Consider the following 13454-nt stretch of genomic DNA (forward strand, 5'->3'; position numbering starts at 1 on the left):
TGCTTAACCAACTGAACCACCCAAGCGCCCCGAGCTCCAGCACGTTTTTAAACAACATCCCAGGCTCATGGGGAGAGGAGACCGACACCTTGATGTTAGGGGAATAAAATACTGCAGTATTTAGATGGGAAGATCGCTGGGTATATCAACATTTAAAATGCACACATCTTCTGGTTCAGAAATATTATTCTTTATAGGAATTTATTTCTCCAGAAATAATAGATCAACTATGAAGATGTTTATGCAACATTGAGTGTGGTGGGAAAAAAATAATAATTAAGAACAGGTAAGCTTGGGGGATCCTGGGTGCCTCAGGTGTTTACGTGTCTGACTTCGGCTCAAGTCATGATCCCCTGGTCCCTCGTTGGGCTCTGTGCTGACAGCTCAGAGCCTGGAGCCTCCTTCGGATTCCGTGTCTCCCTCTCTCTGCCCCTCCCCTGCTCCTGCTCCGTCTGTCTGTCTCTCTCTTTCTCCCTCAAAAATAAATAAACATTAAAAAAAAAGAACAGGTAACATTTGGATGAATTATAGGCTATCCATTCTAGATAATTATGCATCTATTAAAATAAAGGGTTTGATATAAATATGCTCCCCGAAGGATTGTTAATAATATGTCTCAAGAAAAAAAAAAGTATACATGACACTGTAAAGTAACGTTCAATATAATACCACTTTTTATAGAAAAGAAGTATTATGTATGTATAAATGTATATGTGTGCGTATGACCATGCGTAAAAGTGTGTGACAGTACATACTGAAGTGTTGACATTGATTACTTTACCTTGGTGGACATTGAAGAAAAAGGAAAGGAGATTAGCCAATGACAATAACTAATATCTCTTGAGTGTTTACCACACGCAGGACACTATTCTGAGAGACCAGGATAAATACTAAAGATAAGGGCAGAAACTGACGAATTAGAGAAAACAACTACAAAAACAATGAAGGCAATTAAAAATAAAAGTAGTTTCTCTGAGAAAGGCAATAAAACAGAATAGTCTGCGCTAAGACTAATTAGTAAAAAACAAATTACAAATAAGCCAAATACAGAATGATGAGAAGAAATGAATCCCAACATAATGGCAAATTAAAAATTATAAGAATACTATATCATCATTGTGCACCAATATATATTAATGAATTCTAGTTTATGTAATAAAATGGAATGTGTATGCATCAAATTCAGGACAGACTAATAATCAGAAAATAGTGATGAGAGCTCTCTTCAAAATAGCCCAGTCTAGATTGTTTTACAAACTATTGTATCAAACTTTCAAGAAACAGGTTATGTCTATTTCTTTTATAATTTGTTCCAGAAAAAAAAAATCAGAGAAAGTTGTCCAACTAATTTTAGGCAGAGTGTATGGACTTCTTTCCAAGGTCAGATGGGGCAGTATGACCAAAGATAAACTTACAGACATTGAAAAAATCTCATATAATATAACCTACAGGAAATGTAACCATCATTTTTCTTTAGATGTACGTCATGACGAAATGGGAAATCAAGGATGGTTTAACATCAGAAAACCATTTGCATAATTCCTATGTCAATGATTAAAGAAAAAAATTATGTAATCATCTCAACAGCTTTAAAACTATCATTCAGGTGCTCGCTTCGGCAGCACATATACTAAAATTGGAACGATACAGAGAAGATTAGCATGGCCCCTGCGCAAGGATGACACGTAAAACTATCATTCAGTAATATTTAACACCTACTTGTGATTACAGAAAAATGTTCTCAGATAAATTAGAAAATTAGGGATATCACTCAAGCTAATAAAAGCTATATGTAAACAAGAACACGAGAAAATACTGCTGATAAAACATATTTTTAGCCTTTTCCCCTAAGATCAGGAATAATATTCATCTCTAACCCAGAGATTGCTAAACACAACATTGGAAATCATGGCAGTAAAACTGGATTAAGAGGGAAGTCATATGAGAGAAACTGCGGCAATGATATATTGGATATAACGCCAAAAGCACAGGCAACAAAAAACAAAATAAACAAATATACTACCTCAGAGTAAAAAGCTTTTGCACAGCAAAGGAAACAATTTAACTGTGTGAAATGACACCCTGTGGAATGGGAAACTATATTGACAAACCACATATCTGAAAAAAAAGGATTAGTATCCTAAATATATAAGGAGCTTCTACAACCTACAACTCAGTAGAAAATAGTAATGATAATAATAGTGATTGTTATTACTTGATTTAAAAATGGGCAAAGGACTTGAACAGACATTTCTCCAAAGGAGACATACAAATGACCAACAGGTTTATGAAAAGATGCTCAGCATCACTAATCAGCAGGGAGATGCAAATGAAAACCATAATCAGGTATCACCTCATACCTGTTAGAATGGCCATCATCAAGAAAACAAAAGATAAGTGATGGAGAGGATGTGGAATAATTGGAACCCCCAAACACTATCGGTGGGAATGTAAAATGGTGTAGGTGCTACAGAAAACAGTATGATGGCTCCTCAAAACACTTAAAACAGACCTACTAGTCTAGTTTTTGGAAAAACTCTCTGATGTGTCTCCTCTCCTCTAAATACTCTATTACAACACTGCTACACTTCTGACATCAAGTGCGTGAGAAAACCCACATATCAGACAGTTTTGCAACACTAGCTGGATGTCCTTCAATTTAATTCAGTTCAACTGTTTACTTAGAGTTAGTGCAGATCTCATAAGTTAAGGGCTCTGTCCAACAAGACTGCCTGACTGGCTATACATCAGAGATTCTCACACCCCCTTCCTTGACTGCCATTAATTCACTAGAACGATTCACAGAGCCCAGGAAAACAGTTTGCTTCCTAGATTTCCAGTATTTTACAAAGGGTATTAAAGGATACCAGTGGATGGTCAGGTAAAGAGGTACGTGGGGCAAGGTCTAGAGGATCCTGAACACAAAAGCTTCTGTCCAGGTGGAACTTAGGGTATATCCTCCTCCTGTCAAGAATGGATGCATTCCTTTTTTTTTTTTAATTTTTTAATGTCTAATTATTTTTGAGAGACAGAGGGACAGAGCACAAGCAGGGGAGGGGCCGAGAGAGAGGGAGACACAGAATCCGAACCAGGCTCCAGGCTCTGAGCTGTCAGCACAGAGCCCCAGGTGGGGCTCGAACCCACGAACCATGAGATCATGACCCAAGCTGAGGTCAGATGCTTAACCGACTGAGCCACCCAGGTACCCCCTCTTATTTTTCAAGTTTTTTTTTGATGTTTATTTATTTTTGAGAGACAGAAAGAAAAATGTATGCATTCTTGTTCACCAACCCAAAGGCTCTACAAAACCCCCAGACTTCATGGATTTTTATGGGGTTTTCATTAACTCTTAAAGATCTGTTTCAATTTTGTTCAAGCACTATGATTAATTTCTTACTTGGCCTTGTTACCAGCTATAGCAAAATAATTTTGAAAACTCCAAGATAACAAGGGTTTGAAAAGAGTCCTCAAAGGGCATTAATGATGCCCGGCTCATTATAGTTGTAAACATGAAGATCAGCGAGGATGTTTGTCAGACTATTAAATAAATTAGCTAGAGGCACAGAGAAAACACAAAGCTACCAGCAGTCTGTTTTGGATTCCTTACACTTAGTAGACTTGAGTAGAATGAAATGAACATGTAGAGAGTTTTTAACAGAATTATTCCATCTGGTTTTATGTCTCATCATCATGAATTTGAAATTCCGCCATTACAGTTTCTCTGAGATATTTACAATAACCACTTTCCACTTCAAATACTGCTTGCTGCCGTATGAAACCAAGTTGACTAAAATAATTCCAGTTGCCCCTATGTTTATCCACAATCCGGTCAGAGGAGGGCAGTGGGACCATTATACTAGAAGACACAATCATTGCACCAAATAGTGAAAAACGAATTGGAATTGTTGTCGGCTTCAATGGCTACCTGAGGCTACTCATTCTTCTACGGAAACTAGAAATACCACTAACACATCGGGGATATATAGAATATATACATTGGGGATATATAATAGAATCTATAGAGAATATAGATTTGGCATTAGTATGAGCTCCGATGAACCCTAGCTTCACCGTTTATTAATGTAATATTAGTCACGTTATGTTTCGTAATTTAAATTTTGTAATACAACTTTTCGTATCCTTATCTATAAAACAATACTAGCTGCTACATAGAATTATAAGGAGGACTAATGAAGGTAGTGTATATAAAGCTTGGCAGAGAGTAAGATGAATGAATATAGTTTCCATTCCCTTCTGCCCTGGCCTGTCCTCTGTGTCTCTCCCTCATTGTCCCTCCTCCCCTACTTCTCCCTCTTGACCTTTTCCTTCTCCTCTCCTCCCCCTTTTTCTTCTCCCCGTCCTTCTCCATTGCCACCACAATCACAGCCACTTTGAAGACCCACTCATGGAGGATGGATTCACTCTTTATGAGCTCTCTATCCATGCAAGTGACTTGGTGGCTGACATCTCCCCGACTTTGTTCCCAAGATAGTACAAAATACAGAATGTTCAGAAATAGACATCACAAGCGTTGTAACAAACGGACCAAGCAAACTGAGCTTGTAACCCAGTGGCTGTGATTATTGAAGCGGGAAAAGCATCCTATCATTTCTTTCCAAATACTCCAATTATCCAAACTTAAACTCCTACTAACTCCCTCGCATTTAGTTTTTGAATTTGCGAAATAAATGTCCAGATTTGTTTGTTGTTGTTGGTTTTCATTTGGGGAACAAGACATTCTAGGACATTGAGTAGGAGAAACGGTCTGTTTTTCTTTGAATTTTGAGAATGAAATGGTGTCCCTATTAAGGACAGCAAAGAGGAAAATGACTAAGGGAGGGGGCAGGCCTTCTGCAGAGTATTTTTATTTCTAAAGGGGTCATACCTTAAACAAAGCAGCCTCATGCCTAAATAAAACTGCAGTGACAGGACAAAAGATAGCCTAGAAAGAGCACACAGAAAAATATGACCTTCTTTACAAAATCCTGAATCAAGAGCCTGTGCAAAAGCCATTTATATATATATATATATATATATATATATATAGTTTGTTTAATTCTTGCTTTGCTTGGTTAGTGTCAAAGTCTGTATACTCTCGTTATAGAAATGTTTGCCGAAATACCTTCAGACTAAGCATCTATTAAATGGGACGTATATCAGTAGAACTACAAGACTATAGTGATATGTGTATGTGCACGTGTGTACATATATGTGTAAGTATCTCCCACTGAAAGAGATCTTGTTTTACCATAGTGAACCCTATGGGGATTGTGAAAACAGGTTAAATTATTTTTCATTCTTTGAAACCTTCATTATAGTTAAATAGCATTTATTTTATAGCACTTCCACATACTGAGAGGGAGTCAAACTGTAAAAGACTCTTAAACACAGACAACAAGCTGGGGGTTGATGGGGGGGCAGGGGGGAGCAGAAAATGGGTGATGGGCATTGAGGAGGGCACTTGTTGGGATGAGCAGTGGGTGTTGTAAGTAGTGAATCATGGGACCATGGGACCCTACTCCCGAAGCCAAGAGCACACAGCATACTCTGTATGTTAGCTAACTTGACAATAAATTATATATTTAAAAAACCAATAACAAATGTTGATAATAAAATTATACCAATACTATGTAGGTGGCCAGTTGTCCACATTTACAACACGGGGATTGAGTAGGTGAGGACATCTGCTTTCAATCAATGAGAAATCAACAATTAACCAGCTCTGAATCTGACATATAAAGTAATCATCTGTTTTCTTTAGACTAGTATTTTTTTTTAATTCTCAATTCCTCTCTCTCTCTCTCTCTCTCTCTCTCTCTCTCCCCCTCTCTCATCCTCTTGCTTTTAATTTCCATTAGGAAATTCCCCTAAGTGATCTAAATTGTATGGCCTCACAGAATATTTATAGAAGACCGTTAGCATCTAATTTAGGTTTTTCTGAAACATTCATAATGCTAACATGAACAATTTTTTAAATAGAAAACTTACGAATAAAAGCATAGCTATATCCCCTTATGTAAGTTTTTTTTTTTCTTTCTTTGCCAAGAGGAAAAATTCCAATGTGAATAATCACTGAGGTATTTAAGAATGTAACTCCATTTGAATAATATAAAACCGGCTTTTCTAAATACAAAATTTCTACTCTAAACAAACAATGATTTCATGTAAAACTGGATAATTTCTACCTTCAAGATTTTGCATTTGCAATAATTCCCAAACGAAACGTCCTTTCTTCTGATCCAATTTATGTTTCTTTGTTCATAACCTTGTTCAAAAAAGAAAAACCTTTGGGGCGTCTAGGGAGCTCAGTTGGTTGAGCATCAGACTTTGCCTCAGGTCATGATCTCGTGGTTTGTGAGTTCAAGCCCCAGGTCAGGCTCTGTGCTGACAGTTCAGAGTCTGGAGCCTGCTTAGGATTCTGTGTGTATGTCTCCCTGTCTGCCCCTCCCCCCACCTATGTTCTCCCTCTCTCTCAAAAATATATAAAGAAGCATTAAAAAAAAAAAAATAGAAGAAGATGGAGCTCCTGGGTGGCTCAGTCGGTTGAGCATCCAACTTTGGCTCAGGTCATGATCTCACGGCTGGTGGTTTCGAGCCTCTGTTGGGCTCTGTGCTGACAGCTCAGAGCCTGGAGCCTGCTTTGGGTTCTTGTCTCCCTCTCTCCCTCTGCCCCTCCCCTGCTCATGTGCTCTTTCTCTCTCTCTCTCTCTCCCCCTCTCTTTCTCTGTCTCTCTCTCAAAACTAAATAAACATCTAAAAAAAGAAAAAAGAAAAAATCCTTCCACCATTTGCCCTGAATTTGATTACTCTTCTGCTCACTTTCCCTTCAATATCATCACTGCCTCTTTTTGGGCTTCACCTTAGTACTAGCTTGGAATTTCAGCATTCGACAAATATTCGTTGAAAGAATGAATGAGAGAACACGGGATGTTCTGTGTGTGCCCCACTTATATTCTACCTAATTTTTCAGTCAAGAGGGTAACTGTCTTACATTGTTACTTTCTAAACTGATTGTGTTGGATTTATAAGCCACATGGCTTTGTTTAGCACCAAATGGCAAAGATACCTCCTTCCCTCCCACCAGCTGCCTCCTGGAGTCACTGCCCTGTTAACAGGCACTGCAGGAATCAAATCTGTTCCACTATGAAGCCCAGGAAAAGTATCTCAATTTGCTACACCCATGAGAGCTGACAGATTGCCTTGCAATAAAGTCGAGTTAACATACAGCTTCCAAATGCATGACTCCATCATGAACGCACTTTAGACAAGATTTTATAATTATATTGAAATCTCTTAAAGGAGGGCATTTGAGATCTAAAAATTCTTAGGCATCTTTACTTCCTTTCGTCCAGCATTCAAATATTGTGTATGCAACTTTTCAAAAAATGGGAGCGTGATTCCAAAATCGTGGATGCTAGTGCAAACTTTTATGCAGTCGCCTTGTGGAAGCCGAAGTTAATCCTGAAGGTTGTCTTTCAACGTCTTGCAAGAGGCACATTGTTTAGGTGGCACACAACATCGTCATTAAATGATCAAAAAGCCAGCAGCAAACCATTTGTAAGAAATCCACTGTCTTCTTTTTCATTTCCCATTTCCCGTAATCTTTCCTAATTTAAAATGGCAGTGATTCTGTTTCTCTGGAGCAGAGGGATAATGCTCTTGAGCATAATCTTTTAAATCCTGCTTGTAACATTTCCCAATAGGCACATTGTTGCAGAAATACCGATGACTAATAACTCTGAAGATTATATCGGGAGGATAAATTTGATCAAGATACCGTTCTGAAGGTTGTCGCAACCAGAAGTAATTTTTCCAATGCTGACTAATGAAAAACTAAGTAAAAGATGGATTAAGTGTGCCAAATTCATCGATTCTTATCTCACAACTGACCACAAATATGAACATTTTGGGGTCGATTAAAGAGCTTTTCAGCGAGAGCAGTTACAGGAGATTCTCCGAGGGACAGGAGCTCCTGGGTTTGGGTCGCATATTATCTGTTTAAACACCCGTACCTTGAGGAAAGGTACCATTTAGTTTTTGTTTTTAATTTTTTTTAATGTTTATTATTTTTGAGACAGAGAGAGAGACAGGGAGCAAGCAGGGAAGGGGCAGAGAGAGAGGGAGACACAGAATCTGAAGCAGTCTCCAGGCTCCAAGCTGTCAACACAGACCTGATGTGGGGCTCGAACTCACAGACCACGAGATCGTGACCTGAGCTGTAGTCAGTCGCCCAACCGACCCAACGTACAATTTAGTTTTAAAAGACTCTTAAACAGGGGCGCCTGGGTGGCTCCGTCGGTTAAGCTTCCGGCTTCAGCTCAGGTCATGATCTCACAGTTTGTGAGTTTGAGCCCCGCATCCGACTCTGTGCTGACAGCTCGGAGCCTGGAGCCTGCTTCGGATTCTGTGTCCCCCCCTCGAAGTGGCCCTCTCCCACTTGTGCTCTGTCTCTAAATAAATAAAAGTTAAAAAAAAATCCAAAAAAGAATCTTAAACATAAATTTTGAATTAATTACAGATATAAATTTGATTATTGAAAATCTAGGATAATAAATCACTGAAGTACGGTGCCTGCCTTCAACCTTCACACTTTCTCTTGCATAACTTTTTCCCTCTACAGCTTGAAATTTCTTCATGAGACCATTACCCTCATTTTTAACTCTACTCACAAGCTTCCTTTTGAAACGCAGTGTTGCTTTTCTGCCTGCTTAATGGACATCTCATGTTCCACTGAAATCTCTATGTCAGCATAGCCCTCAGATCTCATGGCAAAATAACAAAAAAGTGGCTAAATTCGTTCAAGGCCCTTCACTGATTTAAATGGAAGCGGTGAGTTTGTAATCAGTGGTGGTAGGTAAACTGATGATGATAAACTACTCAAATTGAAACACTACTCTCTCCCTTCTTGACTAAACGCAGATGAATCTGGGCCGAAAGAAGGAGCTCTCAAGCTCGTAGCAATTGGCAAAGCCTTCAGAAATCCCAAGAGACTGGATGGGTAAGTACAAGTGTGTTAGGCGCCTGTGTGTGGACATGTGCACAGGCGTGGATGTGTAAGAGGGCGCACACAGCCTGTGGCTATAAAGACGTCTACTTCATTCCAGGAAAAGGAAGAAGGATAGAACGAGGCTGGAGAGGTCACCAGGACCCAGGTTGTGAAGGCTGTAGGTCTTCTCAATGTGGAGATTGTCAACCCAGAAATGTCAAAGCGGCTTCTTCACCGGTCTCTCCATTTTCAACATGGCCTCTGGGATTCACTTACACACCAGCTAACAGAAACTTCCTAAAGCACAACTTTGGTAATTCGGCTCCTTTGTTTGTAAATCTTTACGAGCTCATAATACTTAATCAAAGCCCAAACTATTTTAAGTATTTTCTCAGTTCCAGCTTTTTCTGCCACTTTCCCCTATATGTATGCGTTGTATATGGTCCAAATGGCTTGTAGACTCTTTCCTGCCTCTGCCTTCCCAAAATGTTCCCTCTCAGGCTGTTCTGCCATCTCATGATAAATTCTGTACTCTTGTTGGTATTCATCATCATCATTGTAGTAATAATGTAATATTAACAACTGGCATTAAATCATATCTAAAAGTTCATCTGTATGACACTTCCTTCATGACTCCCTAGCTCTATCCCCAAAAGGTACAACTTTCTTCTCTAAATGCATTTATGAATAAATTGGCTAAATATTTTACGACTTTGTCATATTTGGTTTCATTTTTAGTCATTTGTGCTGTATTATAAGCTTTAAAATCTTGGACCGTGTCTTAGTCGTTTTTTAAAAAAATGTGTTTTCATTTTTTTTTTCTTTCAGGAATGTATTTTTTTTCCATTGAAGCATAGTTAACATACAGTGTTGTATCAGTTTCTGCTGTACAGTATAGCAATTCAACAATTCTGTGCATTACCCAGTGCTTATGATCAGTGTTCTCTTAATCCCTTTATTTCCCCCCTCCCCCTCCCCCCCCCCCCCCCCCCCCCCCCGGCAACCCCAGTGTGTTCTCTAAAAGTATGTTTTTTTGGTTGTTTCTTTTTCTCTTTCTTTGTTCATTTGCTTTTTTTTTGTGAATTCCACAAATGAGTGAATTCATCTGGTATTTTTCTGACTTATTTCACTTAGCAATGTACCCTCCAGATTCACATGTTGTTGTGAATGGTGGAACCTCATTCTTTCCTAAGGCTGAATTATGTATAATATACCGCATCTTCACTCGTTCATCTATATGGATGGACACTTGGGAGGCTTCCATATTTTGGCTGTTGTAAATAATGCTGTAATAAACATATTGCGTATATCTTTTTTGAGTTACTGTTTTCATTTTCTTCAGGTAAGTACTTAGTAATGATATTACTATCTCATATGGGAATTCTATTTTTAATTTTTTGAGGAACTTCCATTTTGATTTCTACAAATGAGGCAAGAATACACAATGGGGAAAAGACAGTCGCTTCAGTAAATAGTACTCAGAAAACTAGACAGCTATGGGGAAAACAATGAAACCTGTAACTTTCTTCCACTATTCATGAAAATAAACTCAAAATGGATGAATGACCATTTGGTTTCGGGAGAGGCCTGAAACCATAAAACTCCTAGAAGAAAACAGGCAGAAATTTATTTGATATCAGTGATAGAAACATGTTTCTAGATATGTCTCCTCAGGCAAAGGAAAAAAAAGCAAAATTAAGCTCGAAGGACTACACCAAAATAAAAAGCTTCTGCATCACAGGAAACCATCAACAATGACAAGGCAACCTACTAAATGAGGGAAGATATTTACGAATGTTAAAATTTTCTTAAGGCATCTAATGTAGGTCACCATACGTAACGTGTTCGCTATAGATTTATTGAATGCACTTGAACTGAGATTCAATTGGATTGATGCCCAAGTAGTAGTCCACACAAAACCTGCAGAATGTATGCTTCCTGAGAGAACTGTTTTCTACATTTTTGGTATGGTATTTGGAATTCCTTTAGGATTTAAGCCAAGTGGCCTCTAAGGAAAAGAATTAAAACAGAGTACGAAGGTAATGCTAGCATGTGATTTTAAACAGATTTATTATGTAACAAGTTTAAATTTTTATTTGCACGCACATGATATGATTTATAAATCATATCAGGTATCCTTCTGTACATATGTATTTATATCTATGTTTTTAGAGAGTAAAAACAAAATTCAATCCAATGGCCTTAGCGTTGCTGGGTTATCACACTCAACTGAAGTGAGCTCACGAGGGTTCCATCAAATACTGAAAGCCCTACGCCACTTTATCAGCTAAGTTATCTCTACATTATGCCTGTGGACGCAGCAGGCCTTGTGACGACACACGGATCCCATCCCACCCCTGCAAATACAGCAAGACGATCAGTGTTGAAATGTGTGCTGTCTGCTCTTGTTTAACCTAAGGAGACCTGATCAGGGTTAGAAGGGGGATGGGCTCTCTCCGGTTTAAATCACAATAGGTCGCTTGCAGACAAGAATGGAAGAGTTCGCTTATCAGAATCTTGTGTTATGCTTATGCAGATAGAAAGGAATGCAGTTTATTTACCCTGTGAGAATCATTAGTTATTCTGCGAAGCCAGACCCTTCTGCGGCTTCTCAAACACATTTGAGACGTTTTCCCCCATAAACTTTCAGGTGCTCCTTTCTTTAAAGTCATTTTGGCAGGATATTATATGGCTAAGAAAATAGGAAAGGAACGGACAAAGTGGGAAAAGGGGAAACTTCAAGAGACATGAAAAATGTTGCAGGTATAATTTAGCAAGAAGCTGTGCCCTCAGAAGACCTTGCCAAGTCTCTCCCTGCTGCAAAGGCTTTTAAATGACTAAGAGAGGGAGCAGAAGAATTCAGTCATCACCACTGCCTCACACATCAGCCCAAACAAACAAACGCCCTCACCCCATCCTTCCCAAAATTCACATAGGAAAAGCAGGGCACATGAGACCAAAATCAAGAACCTTGAAACAGCAAACTGATACATTGGACTTTGTCAAAATGAAAAACTTGGCTCTTCAAAACACACTGGTAAGAGTTTAGAAATAGACGCCTTTCTACTGGGAGAAATTTTTTGAAAACCACGTATCTGATAAAGGCCTTGGATCCAGAAGACATAAATCTCAATAGTCAGTAATAGGAAACAAACAGCCTAAGTAATGAATGACCTCCAGATGTGAACAAACCTTTCCTCAAAGAAGATACGTGAATGGCAAATGAGTACAGGAAAAGATGCCTCACATTATTTGCTATTATGGAAATTCTAGTTCTTAATAGTGTTGTTCGACTTACAGACTTCTGCAAAAAAAAAAAAAAAATTATACTGGATTCCATCTAAATTCCTATTTACTTCTGGTCACGTGATGTTGAGTAGCACGAGAAACAAAAACAAACAAAAACAAAAACAAAATAACAGGTGAGGTACATGTGTTGTGTTCTTCAAAAAACCCAAACAGCCTCTCAAGACATTGACCTTCTTTTCTTCGGTAGGGTTTAGCCAAGAGAGAAATTTATCCCATGCAATCTATAGACTGCCTCCTGGTTCTTTAGCTCAAATTATATTCAAGAATTTAACAGATTAGGTTAGCTGTATATTTTATCTGGCCAAGTAAGCCAAGCCAGTAATAGGTGCGACAGCAGCTCTCGCGGGTCCTTTGGCTTTCTCCATGACGTCATCAATGTCATAAATTAAGTTGTTTTGATGATGAATCATAACGAAATCTTATCTCACCAGGTGATTGCTGTATGCCGGAGAATTTAAATATTCTCCAGAAAGACAGTGGATCCATTTTGTAGTCTTGCTTATGAGAAACAAATTGTACCCGTCCGCAGTCACTATTTATAACGGTGAAGAAGGAATCAGCCGAATTTCTCAAAGCAGGCAAGTCCCTTTTAGACTGTTGGATTTTTCTGGAGGAGTGAAAGCTACATCTGCCTCAGCTGAACCACCGTGAAACTATTTTGTTCGATCCATTAGGGTCGACATTTAGTCACTCAGATCCACCTGTTCTCACAACAAACTGGTGCAAATAAGTTCTCCACTTCCATATTTTTCCCCCCAAAATTCAAAATTTCTTATTGACCTCCAGCAATTTGGTACAGCTTAATATTTGCTATTGGAAAGAGTTTGGACAATTCTAAAGGCTCCCAGTTAAGCGGCCAATTAAAATTGCACAGAGGATAGATTTACCTGACATTTGAGCACACGTCACCTCTATTCGTTTCCAGCACACGTTTGGTTCCAGTTAATGTACTTGTACAGCATAAACTTCCTTGTTCTCTAATCTGAGTTTCATTGAACCCTAATGCCATCAATAGCCCAGATTCACCCCACCTTTCAGGTATAAGGTCCCACCCTCTGATATTGACCTCCTCACAAGCAGGTACCAGGGTTAATTTGGCATCAAAACCAAATATTTTCCAAAAGATGTCTTCTACACCAGTAGGCCATTCAATTTTGAT

General features: G+C 38.7%; 1 non-coding gene across 1 annotated transcript; it reads left to right on the forward strand.

Annotated features, from left to right (window-relative positions):
• Positions 1–1606: 1606 nt before the first annotated feature.
• On the forward strand, positions 1607–1710 carry LOC132666182 (U6 spliceosomal RNA). Its single transcript, XR_009604547.1, has one exon. It is a non-coding gene; the product is annotated as a U6 spliceosomal RNA (small nuclear RNA).
• The last annotated feature ends 11744 nt before the right edge of the window (positions 1711–13454 follow it).

Source organism: Panthera onca, chromosome D3 (genome assembly GCF_046562875.1).
Source record: "Panthera onca isolate mPanOnc1 chromosome D3, mPanOnc1 haplotype 2, whole genome shotgun sequence".
NCBI lineage: Eukaryota > Metazoa > Chordata > Mammalia > Carnivora > Felidae > Panthera > Panthera onca.